This window comes from Leptinotarsa decemlineata, unplaced genomic scaffold, assembly GCF_025532065.1.
Source record: "Leptinotarsa decemlineata unplaced genomic scaffold, Ldec_3_MD MMD2_tig00001973_RagTag_RagTag, whole genome shotgun sequence".
Taxonomy (NCBI): Eukaryota; Metazoa; Arthropoda; class Insecta; order Coleoptera; family Chrysomelidae; genus Leptinotarsa; species Leptinotarsa decemlineata.
The window spans coordinates 3,664,005-3,677,073 of NW_027412572.1; the positions used below are offsets into that span (position 1 = coordinate 3,664,005).

General features: G+C 35.6%; 2 protein-coding genes across 2 annotated transcripts in view; one reads left to right on the plus strand and one right to left on the minus strand.

The window, feature by feature from the left end:
• LOC111515069 (uncharacterized) overlaps positions 1-13,069 on the plus strand; it is a 178,971-nt gene that overhangs the window by 92,425 nt on the left and 73,477 nt on the right. The window lies entirely within an intron of this gene.
• Positions 1-13,069, minus strand: part of LOC111517008 (WD repeat domain-containing protein 83) — a 37,210-nt gene that overhangs the window by 1,121 nt on the left and 23,020 nt on the right. The window lies entirely within an intron of this gene.

Genomic DNA, 13,069 nt, shown 5'->3' on the forward strand with positions numbered 1-13,069 from the left:
AAGACTATGATGATTTGTCGGGAGAGACAGATAGCAAGCTTCACCTTGAACCACTTATTTATTAAGAAAAAAAAAATTAAAAAAAGGATATATGTTTGGATGACAAAAAATAGGTATATTAATATTATTGATAAGTACACTGAAATTCTTCAAGGTTCTAATTTATGAGTGAGTTGAGTGAAGAAGTTTAATTTCTAATAGTAACGAGTAAATACTGATTACAGCATTGTATCATACTCGAGATTACTTCTGAGTTTACCACATATGAAATTCCTATCAGTCAAAATAGGGTTAGTGATGTAGCTATAAAAATATATATATATATATATATATATATATATATATATATATATATATATATATATATATATATATATACTCAACGTGCGCACGTGAAGCTTACACTTTAAGGCTAATTCGTAATGAGTGGTAAGATGTCGTATAGTTGAATATGGAGAATTAAATATAATAGATATAAATGTAAGTATCATAAATACATATGTTTTCTCTACAGTCACAAACAAATATCATGCATCTTATCTGTCACATAATTCAGGATTCAGGTTCAGATGTAACTTGGTAACCGGCGGGTGAACAGCATTACTGCACTCTCCAATCCAACTGCACAAAAGGTATTTCATTCAAATTCATCGAGGTACATCAGAATTGTGTCACGGATTCAACTGTCTGAGACTGACTCAATACTAAGAGTAAGAGTACGATCCTAGAGTGAGACCCTTGAGTAAGACCCTAGAATGCACAATAAAATAAATTGAAACCTATTACTTAATTACTAATAAGAGTAAAACTACCTCTTTTGATGAGGGTCTACGATCATATATGAAATTCGGCAGCTTCTCGATTTTGTTGGAAAGTGCTGCCTGAAAACGTTCGGTTTCGAGTTACAAGAAAATTGTGTATGAAAATCTTCGACTTACGATTTTGTAGGAACAAGCAGCGAATGTAAATCCCTCTCAAGGTACTAGTTTTCAACCAAATGTCACGAATACGTTTATAACGTATCTACACAAGAAAACATGAAAACTAGTGTAACATAAGATTCAGCAAAGAAAAATCCCAAAACTTGGGTGAAAAGAAATCACTTCAAATTCTTCGTGAACCGTTCGCTACTTTTTCGACTTATTCTCTCGTTCAAACTTCGAGAACTCGTTTTGTTTGTTGTTTTTTAATCCCCTGGCATTTAACACTTTTTGTGGAGTGCGTAGAATGTTTTGCTTGCCGAACTTCCTACAATCTTCAACTGTCAGTAGACAACCACAAATTCATTTTGTTCAATGGCTAGTACAGGGTGTTCCTGAATAGTCATGCTCATTTTGTTGTAACGCTAAACTAGCCGTTACAAATTCCACCTGAACCTATTAAAAAAAAATAAATAAATAAAAAAAAAAAAAATGACTCTAACTTATTAAGGTGACGCCTTCAAGTCTTTGGCGTGCCAAGTTCCCCTGAATCTTCCATCGGAGTCCTTCAGCTCATATGTCCAGGTTGAGACCTTCTTTGAAATGATAAATGGCCCCAGGTATTTTGGTGCCAACTTGGCCGAATAATTCTTCGCCGCATCTGATAGGACATAATTTTTTCGATAAACACGATCCCCACAATTATAGGTGACGGGACGATGACGTAAATCATAAAGACGTTTATTCTTCTCTGCCGCTTTAACCAATCTTTTCTTGATATCTGCATAGAGTTCCTGAAACATTTTACTCCTATCCTGCATTAATGTGTTTCCTTCCGTTTGGCAGATGGGTGGCTGCTCACCCTGTTGGGAAAATAAGTTCGATGGCATTTCTCGTCCAAAAATGGTGAAATACGGCGTATGTCTCGTGGATTCATGAACTTGCGTACGTAATGCACAAGCCAGTTTAAAAATATGCTTGTCCCATTCTCGGTGGTTTTCAGAGATATAACACCGGATCATTGTTTCTAATGTCTTATTGACACGCTCTGTAGGGTTCGCTTGAGCATGATAGAAAGCAGTAAAAGACTGTCGAATATTATATGACTCAAGTAAGTTGTGGAACTCCTTAGATTTGAATTGGGGGCCATTATCACTTATGAGTACTTCCGGCTGCCCGAACATTAAGAGAAGATTCTCTTCGATTGCCATACATACCAACTTTGAAGTAGCATTACGAAGTGGAACTACAATGGTAAACTTACTTAGATTGTCTACTATAACTAGAATAAATTTAAATCCGCGACTCGACCTAGGTAACGGTCCTATGAGATCGCAAGACACGATTTGAAAAGGCTTGTCAGCCACCTTGCGGGGAACCAGTAAACCAGCAGGTTTCTTTTGTTCCGGTTTATTTTGACAACAAATTACACATTCTCGGACATACTTAGAAATGTCCGATTTCATTTTGGGCCAATAGTAATACTGCGCAACTCTTCGAAGAGTTTTGAATACACCAGGATGACCAGAAATTGGTTCGTCGTGGCACTTCTTTAACACTGATTTCCTACTATTTTTGGGTAACACGCGCTTCCATCTGTCTCCTTCATCTACTAGTTCCAAAGATTTACACTTGGCATCAACAGCCTTATAAAGGTTCGAACCCACGATACGCCAGGCTGGGAATCTAAGAGGATTTTTTGAAACATTATCTAGCATTTTCAAGTACCACCTATCAGTTTTGATGTCAGATTCTTCGACGGTATCTACAACTGGAACAGATCGCGAAAGCATATCTGGGACAACGTGCTCCTTTCCCTTTCTGTGTACTAGCGTGAAATTATATTGTTGAAGTTTCAGCGCCCATCTCGCTAAACGTCCCGTCGGATCCTTAAGATTATTCAACCAACACAATGACCAATGATCGGTGATCACTGTAAAATGAGAGCCCTCGATATATGGTCGCAACTTCTCGATGCTCCACAACACGGCCAGGCATTCACGCTCTGTCGTGGAATACTTCCTTTCCTGCTTAGTTAGAGATCTCGAAAGGTAGCACACGACTTTTTCACCTTCTTCAGGATATGTTTGAGTTAGGACAGCTCCAATTCCATAGGCACTGGCATCGGTCTGAATGACGAATTCCAAATCGAAATTAGGACATGACAACACAGGAGCTGATATCAGTCGTTCCTTTATGAGTTTCAACGCATCCTCCTGTCGGTCTGTCCAGCAAAATTTTACATTCCTTTTCAAAAGTTCCGTCAAAGGTTGAATTAGAGAGGAAAAATTCGGTATGAACCTGCGGTACCATGAGGCAGTACCAATGATACTACGAACATCAGACACTTTAGTGGGCGAAGGAATATTCAAAATTGCTTGCACTTTCGCAGGATCTACGTGAAGTCCATTCACATCAACAACATATCCAAGGTAATGTAGTTCTGGGCGACAAAATTGACATTTCTCCTTACTTAGTGTTAAACCAGCGGACATGAGCCTATTAAAAATCTTAGAAAGTATTTCTACATGTTTCTCAAACGTTTCAGAGACAACAACGATATCGTCCAGATAAACGAATACATATGGTTCAAGATCCACTCCTATAACCCTATCTATAAGTCGTTGCCAAGTAGCTGGTGCAGTATGGAGACCAAACGGTAGTCGTTTGAATTGAAAAAGTCCTCTTCCCGGTACAGTGAAAGCGGTATATTGCCGAGATGCCTTGGCAACTGGTATTTGCCAGTAGGCTGATTTAAGGTCCAAACTTGATAGAAATCTGGCATCCCTGAGGCGATCCAAAATAGTTGATACGAACGGGAGCGGATATGCATCACGCTTTGTAACACTATTTACCTTCCGGTAGTCCACACAAAATCGATATGAATTATCCTTCTTCCGCACCATGACTACTGGGCTGCTCCAAGGACTATTTGACGGCTCGATAATATCCTGCTCAAGCATTTTCTGTAATTCTTGATCCATGTACTTCATCAGAGTTGGAGATACTGGATAAAAGCGTTGCTTTATTGGCTGTACGTTATTAAGAATTTCGATATTGTGTTCCACAGCATCGGTACATCCTATACCATCACCCATCTTTTCAAAGGTGTCTTCAATTAATTTGTTCAAAATATTATATTGCTCCGGAGTCAAACAACCAAGTGGGCGTAAAGTTTCTTGAGATGGACTAGTATCAACAGCGTCAATAATACCAAATTTCCATTCATTTGATCGTAGATCAGGAATAATTCCCATGCGAACCCAAAAATCTATCCCAAGAATTAGAGTATGATTCAAATCGGGAACCACCAAAACATCTATAATTTTTTCAACTTCCCGAAGTTTAATAGGAACCCTAAGGACTCCTAGACAATTGCAATTGTTTCCGTTTGCCACCGTTACTGATTGTAACTCAGCAGGTTGTATATCAATTAAGCCAATGCTTTTGAGTAATTGCCACCCTTTATTCCCTACAATTGTTCTGCTTGCTCCAGAGTCCAGTAACCCAAGCAAATTTTTTCCAAAAATTGAAACATTCACATAAGGTCGGTCATCACCATTAGCATGAGATAAAACAAAATCTAAAACGAACTTGACCGAATTACACGAATCATCGACCAACTTTTCTCTTCGAGGCGTGGCTTGGTCAGTACCTAGCGCCTCGATTGATCGTTTCCCTGCAATTTATTACAACGTGGGCAATTGCGCACCGTGACATTTTGGTAACCACACTTGTAGCAGTATCGTTTTTGTTGTTGTCGGCAGGTGGTCGAAAGGTGCCCAAATTCTCTACAATTCCAACAACGTTTTCCGTCAGTTCTTGAAACATCTGTACTTTCTATGCTGTTTACACCCCTCTTCGTTGATTCATATCTTCGCATAGTACTCTCAGCTGGGGAAGAATGGTGCTCACTGGTGGAAGCATATGCTAGTTCTGGGATGAGACTTCTATTCTTATGCGGTGGTGGAGTATATGATTTGGCTAACTGTCTTTTTGCATCCAACTTCCGACAAGATTCCAGCAGATCAGCTATGGAGGTTATATTACCGAAAGCTAAGAATGGATGATAATATGGATCAATTCTTTCAAGAATAATTTCCAGCTGGGATTCTTCTGAAATAGGGTTTCTCATTTTCTTGAAAAGTCCCTTCATACTTGCGATATACAGACCGATATTTTCGTTTGTTCCCTGCGTACGTCGTTTAATCTCCTCAAATAGATCACGATCAAAATTATCAGGAAGAAACTGTTCGCGCATCAAGTCTACTAGTGATTCCCAATCAGTGGCCCAGTCCTTCACCATATTGAACCAAATATAAGCGTCTCCCTCGAATAAATCAACAGCATCTCGGAATAATACAGCTCGGGAAATACCACGAGAACGTCTCCTCTCGTCGACTTTCTCCAAAAATGTACTCAATGACATGTCTCCTTTCTTTCCAGTGAATCTCAGTCCCCAGTCGCGTACTGGTACGGGTTTTATCCGGGTGATAATATCGTCTTCCTCACTTGAATCTCCGTCCAGATCAACAGTAGAGCTCTGAGCTCCAGGATCACCAACAGTACCTCGTATGACCGATAAGTCAAACACAGTTGAGTCCCTACCTTTCCGAAATTTCTTGCTCTTCTCTTGTAATTTATCGAAAGCCAGAAGCAATTTGAGCCTTATGTCTGAAATGCATTTCTTTTCAACTTCACTTTCTGGGTGAGCACGGTTCAGTCGGCCTAGAGAGTGCGCAATTTTAGAGGTGATACTTTTATATTTTCCATCTTGCTCAGTACCTTCGAATTCGTTGATAGCTAATTCTATAGTATCCAAGTTACTCTTCAGTGACTGCGAATCCTCTGAGAAAGCATAAGGGTATATAGGGTTCTTGATAGCAAGAGAAGTCTTCTCCAAACGTAAAGCATTGCGAAGTACCGCTCTCAACTCCGTGACGACAAGATTTGTACCATCCAGGCCTCGGACTATCAATTCATACAGCAGTTCTTCTTTGGTGAGACGGTTTGGATCAATCTTGATCTTTGTAGTTGCCATAGTAGGATAATTTGTATTAAAAAAAATCTTATGTGTGGTAAGTTCAAGCACAACAAAAAAAAATTAGTAAGAAATTGAAATAACTTAGGAATAAACTGAAATAACAAAAGAATACTCGGCGTCGGTGGATGTAGCACTAAAATGCGTTCAAATCAATTGAGAAATTGAAAAAAACTCAAAAATCAACAAAAATAACAAAAGGACGCCTGGCGTCGGTGCGAAAATTTAAGGGTCAATTTCATAAACACAAAATATTGAGACGTCTCAGTTAAAGCGAAGCCCCACGTTGGGCGCCAAATTTGCAACGGCTCAATTTTCAACAGCTTTCCCAGGACGAAATGCGTTAACGCGCTGCAAAACCAAAAATGCACGGCGCGCAGTCGGAGAGTAGGCTGGGTTTAAAAAAAAAAAATAATAAAATATAAGAAAATGCTAGGGGGCGCCACCAGTTTATTTTCGCAGGTTCAAACTGGGGAACCTTCAGTTCTTTTGGATTTCGTCCTGTACTATACTTTGAGAACTTGGATATAAGTACAATTATGCTTATTTGGTTTGGAAAGACTATGATGATTTGTCGGGAGAGACAGATAGCAAGCTTCACCTTGAACCACTTATTTATTAAGAAAAAAAAAATTAAAAAAAGGATATATGTTTGGATGACAAAAAATAGGTATATTAATATTATTGATAAGTACACTGAAATTCTTCAAGGTTCTAATTTATGAGTGAGTTGAGTGAAGAAGTTTAATTTCTAATAGTAACGAGTAAATACTGATTACAGCATTGTATCATACTCGAGATTACTTCTGAGTTTACCACATATGAAATTCCTATCAGTCAAAATAGGGTTAGTGATGTAGCTATAAAAAAATATATATATATATACTCAACGTGCGCACGTGAAGCTTACACTTTAAGGCTAATTCGTAATGAGTGGTAAGATGTCGTATAGTTGAATATGGAGAATTAAATATAATAGATATAAATGTAAGTATCATAAATACATATGTTTTCTCTACAGTCACAAACAAATATCATGCATCTTATCTGTCACATAATTCAGGATTCAGGTTCAGATGTAACTTGGTAACCGGCGGGTGAACAGCATTACTGCACTCTCCAATCCAACTGCACAAAAGGTATTTCATTCAAATTCATCGAGGTACATCAGAATTGTGTCACGGATTCAACTGTCTGAGACTGACTCGATACTAAGAGTAAGAGTACGATCCTAGAGTGAGACCCTTGAGTAAGACCCTAGAATGCACAATAAAATAAATTGAAACCTATTACTTAATTACTAATAAGAGTAAAACTACCTCTTTTGATGAGGGTCTACGATCATATATGAAATTCGGCAGCTTCTCGATTTTGTTGGAAAGTGCTGCCTGAAAACGTTCGGTTTCGAGTTACAAGAAAATTGTGTATGAAAATCTTCGACTTACGATTTTGTAGGAACAAGCAGCGAATGTAAATCCCTCTCAAGGTACTAGTTTTCAACCAAATGTCACGAATACGTTTATAACGTATCTACACAAGAAAACATGAAAACTAGTGTAACATAAGATTCAGCAAAGAAAAATCCCAAAACTTGGATGAAAAGAAATCACTTCAAATTCTTCGTGAACCGTTCGCTACTTTTTCGACTTATTCTCTCGTTCAAACTTCGAGAACTCGTTTTGTTTGTTGTTTTTTTAATCCCCTGGCATTTAACACTTTTTGTGGAGTGCGTAGAATGTTTTGCTTGCCGAACTTCCTACAATCTTCAACTGTCAGTAGACAACCACAAATTCATTTTGTTCAATGGCTAGTACAGGGTGTTCCTGAATAGTCATGCTCATTTTGTTGTAACGCTAAACTAGCCGTTACACATTTCCTTACCTGTTTACTTTTTTGTTAATAGTGTCCTATACCTATCTCTATCTGTTTTCGAGATAAAAAATAAATTGTGCTAAATATGGTCCAAAACATAGCCTTAATTGAAATTAAGTACATCAGTACTCTCAATTCATGAAAAGTTGATATTTTGATGATAGTTTGGACAAACTCGAAATATTCAAATAACACCAAGAAATCGACTCCATATCATACAGGGCGTGCTAAAATTACTAGTATTTCCATTGTGCATAAAAGTAGTCGAAAGTTAATTTTTTCAAATGAAAGCCCCTGTATATTACTCGATAAATTGAAAGATGGTGAAAAATGCTTCAAGATGATATACATGTCCCTATACCTAAGTCAAGTTTTCTTAATAAAGCCGTTTTTGTGGAAAAATAGTTATTCACGTTTTACTCACAAGTGTTGAAATTGGCATTTTATTTTGTGGGTGAGGATTATTGCAAAACGAGCGTCAGCAAGTGCAGCAAACTCACGAGCAAAATAAAATCACTTTTAACAAATGTATCATACAAATTTTTTTGTATAACGTTACTGCTGATAAAAAAATTATAGGGTCCATGGGATTTGAACACACGATCTTTGGATTACAAGGCTTATGTTACAACTACATACGACAACTCACGTTATTTTGAAGAGGATTATTGGTTAGTCATGAAAGACTTCCTACAGTTGGACTGAATACTACTTCGTCATCGTCAGTAACTTCACAGGGATTTAATATTACCAATAGCACGAACTGCATGTGTGAACTTTTTTAAATGATTTTTTGGTAGGTGTTCTGATTGAAGTGTTTCTATCAAAAAAATTTTCAATAACAGTTGAACAAAAAATAATTTTTAAAGAATTTGATTTCTAGGTAGCCGTGGAAATATCAAGCTTATGACAGTTTGGTGACTTTTATAAGTAATTGATAAATGGTTATTGACGGTGTTTCAAAAAATCGCCAAAAATGAATGCAAATATTGATTATTCAAACGAAGTTCTTATGAAATTATTTATTATACCAGTATTATACTAGAAGAAGCGACTTTATTGAGAAAACTTGACGATTTAGGTATAGGGACATGATATATCATCTTGAAGCATTTTTCACCATCTTTCAATTTACCGAGTAATATACAGGGGGTTTCATTTGAAAATATGAACTTTTGACTACTTTTATGCACAATGGAAAAAATAGTAATTTTAGCACGCCCTGTATGATATGGAGTTGATTTCTTGATGTTATTTGAATATTTCGAGTTTGTCCAAACTATCATCAGAATATCAACTTTTCATGAATTGAGAGTACTGATGTACTTAATTTCAATTAAGGCTATGTTTTGGACCATATTTAGCACAATTTTTTTTTATCTCATAAACAGATAGAAATAAGTATAGGACATTATTAACAAAAAAGTATTAAAATACCAGAGCGATTTTAAAAATGTATTAATATACGGGGTGTTCCATTAAAAAAAATAAAGTTGCTAGGACTTTTTGATGGAAGTGACAACGCCGCAATGCTGAAAATATTTTAGATCGATAGAACAGGTAAGGAAATGTGAGAGGTGGAATTTTCAGAAAAATCATGCTTTGCGTTTTCCAGAAACGTCTAACCTACCATCGACCGTGAGTCACGCTGTATACTTTATTGTCAGAAGGAAAATACATTTTATAGACAAAGTCTTATATTTATTCTTAATAATTTTTCTGGAGAAAATTATGTAAACCATGCAGATAAATTAAACACAAAATATAAATGAAAATTAAGATATAAACTACAAAGCTTAGATGGGTGGATGATAAATGAGTACAAATTAAAAAATATAAATAATAATAATAATAATAAACAGCTTTAATTCAGAGCAGATTACAAACTTTTATTGCAAATGGTCGGTAACATAGAATAAAATGGCGTCAAACAAGAAGGTACAGATGTTTTTGTTATGAATATTTTTAAATGAATGTTCCAGTGAGATATGCGTTCAAATCATAGTGCTCTAAGTATTTGAGAAGTTTTTTTAGTTCCCTTTTGAAAACTCCAATTTTCTTAGTTCGTTTTAATCTGTTAGGAAGATAGTTGAAAAGCTTGATTGACATATAGAAGTCGCTTTTTTCAGTTACTGTTACTCTATGAAGGGGATACATTATATTCATTTGTTCTAGTGAGTTACTTATTAAGCAGGTATATTCTCAGTGGAGAGGTGTGAATTTTTATAAATGAACATTAGGCATTCATAGATATAAATCGCGTAGATTGTCATTATATTGGTGGATTTGAATACTATTCTGAAAGTTTGGTTATAATTTAAGTTGTTGATTCCTCTCATTACTCTTTTTTATACTATAGAATAGAATAGAACTTTATTCATCACTGAAATTATTACAAAAAGGAGTACAGAATGTATAACTTACACAAAATATGATATAAATTTAGAATTTAGTCTACATATAAAAATCAGCACGTGAAGAAGTATAAAAAACAAAATACAGACATATATAAAATTATACCTGGATTCTAAATACTTGTACAGGGAGTTTTTGAAAATTCTCAGATCGGCAAGATCAATTTTGCTTTTAATCAAATCAATAAATCTATTATAGCAGCGAATACCTTTATATATGTGCGAGTTTTGCCCAATGGTTAATCTTGAGTATGGTTGATGTAGGTTACCACATTTTCTTGTATCGTACTTGTGTAAACTGCTATTTTTATGAATGGAATTCTCTTGTGTTTTAATATTCAGAGTAATTTGAAATATATATAGTGAATACAATATGAGAATACCTATCTTTGGAAAAATTGATTTACAAGATGTGTTAGGTTTGACTCCAATCATACTTCTGATGATTTTTTTTGGATTATAAATATCTGATTTAGGTAGCTTGAGCTACCCCAAAACATTAGACCATAACCGAGTGTTGATTGAACCAATACATAGTATGCCAATTTTAGAGTTTCAGTTGATACAGTATTTTTCAGTTGTCTTATTACAAAACAGATTTTACTCAGCTTGGTGGTTGTTTCGTTTGATTTTTCCATGTCATTTTATTATCCAATATAACTCCCAGAAAGCGAGCAACATCAATCTGCTCAATGCTACTATGATTTACTCTTATTGATCAATTAGAATTCCTATTCAGATTTTTCGTTACAAACTGCATGAAGCATGTTTTTTCCAAACTCACCACTAGACCATTGTAAGTACACCAGTTATAGAATTCATTCGCTACAGTATTGGCTCTAAGTACCATATCACATATTGATTTTTCTGATATAAGAAAATTGGTATCGTCGGCATACATAATTATATTTTGCGCACTTGGACATGAGTTGATCATATCATTCATGAAAATGATGAAGAGTACTGGGGCCATTATAGAACCCTGTGGAACACCCATATTAATTGTTTTTTCTTTTGATTTATTATTATTCAATACTGCAATCTGTTTTCTATCTTTCAAATATGCTGTAATCCAGTCATTCACAACTCTTCGAATTCCTATTCGATATAATTTTTGTATCAAAGTATCATGACTCACAGTATCAAATGCTCTGCTTGAGTCGAAGTATAGAGCTATTGTGTTTTGTTTGTTGTTTAAATAGTTATACTTGTTTTCACAGAGTTCTGCTACTGCTGTTGATGTTGATTTATTTTGCCTAAATCCGTGTTGATAGTTCAACACTAAATTATGATGTTCTAAAAATTTGTTGAGGCGGCAATTGAAAGCAAAGTCGAGAATTTTTGATAACTGACTTTGTTAGCAGATGTTTCTATAATTATTAACGTCATATTTGGATCCTTTATTTTTATATATATAGGTAGTGATTTGAAGGTTTTCAAATTTGTTGGGTATTGACCTGTAACGCACGTTTCATTGATTAAGTGTGCTAGTGGCTCTTTTATATGTTCTATGGCATATCTCAACGGTTTTCCAGAAATGTCATCAATACCTTCAGCTGTTTTCTTGGTGGTTTTCATAATATAATCCTCAATTTCATATGCATTAGTAGGAGAGACAAAGAATGTATGATGGAAATGAGATATTAGTTTGATTTTATCATTATAACTGGGGGACACTGCAAATCATTGAAGTGATTACTGAATATATTACAAATTTCCCTCAGATCTGTCACACATTCTCCATTATAATTGAGCTTTGATACTGATTGATATGAATATTTTTTCGATATTTCGATTGCTACCCCAAAAAATAATTCCGTATGGAGCAACCAATTCGAAGTTAGCCGTGTATATTGTTTTTATAGCCTCGTTGTACAGATATTTTGATGTAACTCTAATTCCGTACGATATTCCACTTAGTGTGTTTGCGAGGTTATCAATATGAGAAGTCCAATTCATGTTCTCGTCTATGTGGATTCCTAAAAATTTGGTGTTGTGGGACAGTTCAAAAGAAGAGTTTTGAAGGTCAACCCTAACTGGATAATCAATGTTGTCTTGGTTTGTTCTAAACAAAATCATATGTGTCTTCGATTCATTTAGTACAAGTTTATTTTTATTGAACTAGTCCTTAGTTTTGTTGAATAGATATGTACTATTTACCATCATCTCTGGGAAGGTTTCACCACCTGATAACAGATAAATGACGAACAAAAGAGGGCCGGCAATACTCCCCTGCGGAATTCCCACGTCTGTGGAAAGGGTTTCGGATGTATAGAATCTTCCATTTCGTTTTATTTCTACAAATTGAAGGCGATCTGATAGGTAGGATTCAACCCACTTCAGCGCTGAACCTCTTATTCCATATCTTTTCAATTGCATTAACATTAGTTGATGATTCAAGCAGTCATATGCTTTGGATAGGTCCAAAAACATCCCGAGAGTTATCAATGTTCGTTATATTTTGTGTTAATTGATATATGGCCGTTTGTATTGATCTATCCTGTAAGTATCCATGTTGAAGCCTACTAAATAGGTTACATTAATTCATAAACTCTATAATTCTCACCGACATTGCTAGTTCGAACAATTTTGAAAAACTGGGAGGGATTCATATTGGTCGGTAATTTTCTAGGCTCTCTGGATCACTTTTTAAAGATTGGCTTTACAATGGAGGTTTTTAATCCTGTTGGAAATATGCCATAATTCAGTGAATTATTGATGATATATGTGTGACTTAAAACAGGACAAATTTAAGTTTTCCTTAATCTACGACTGCCTGGAGCTCACCTAGAATGGGGCGAGTCGTGGGTTAGAGTCGGGAT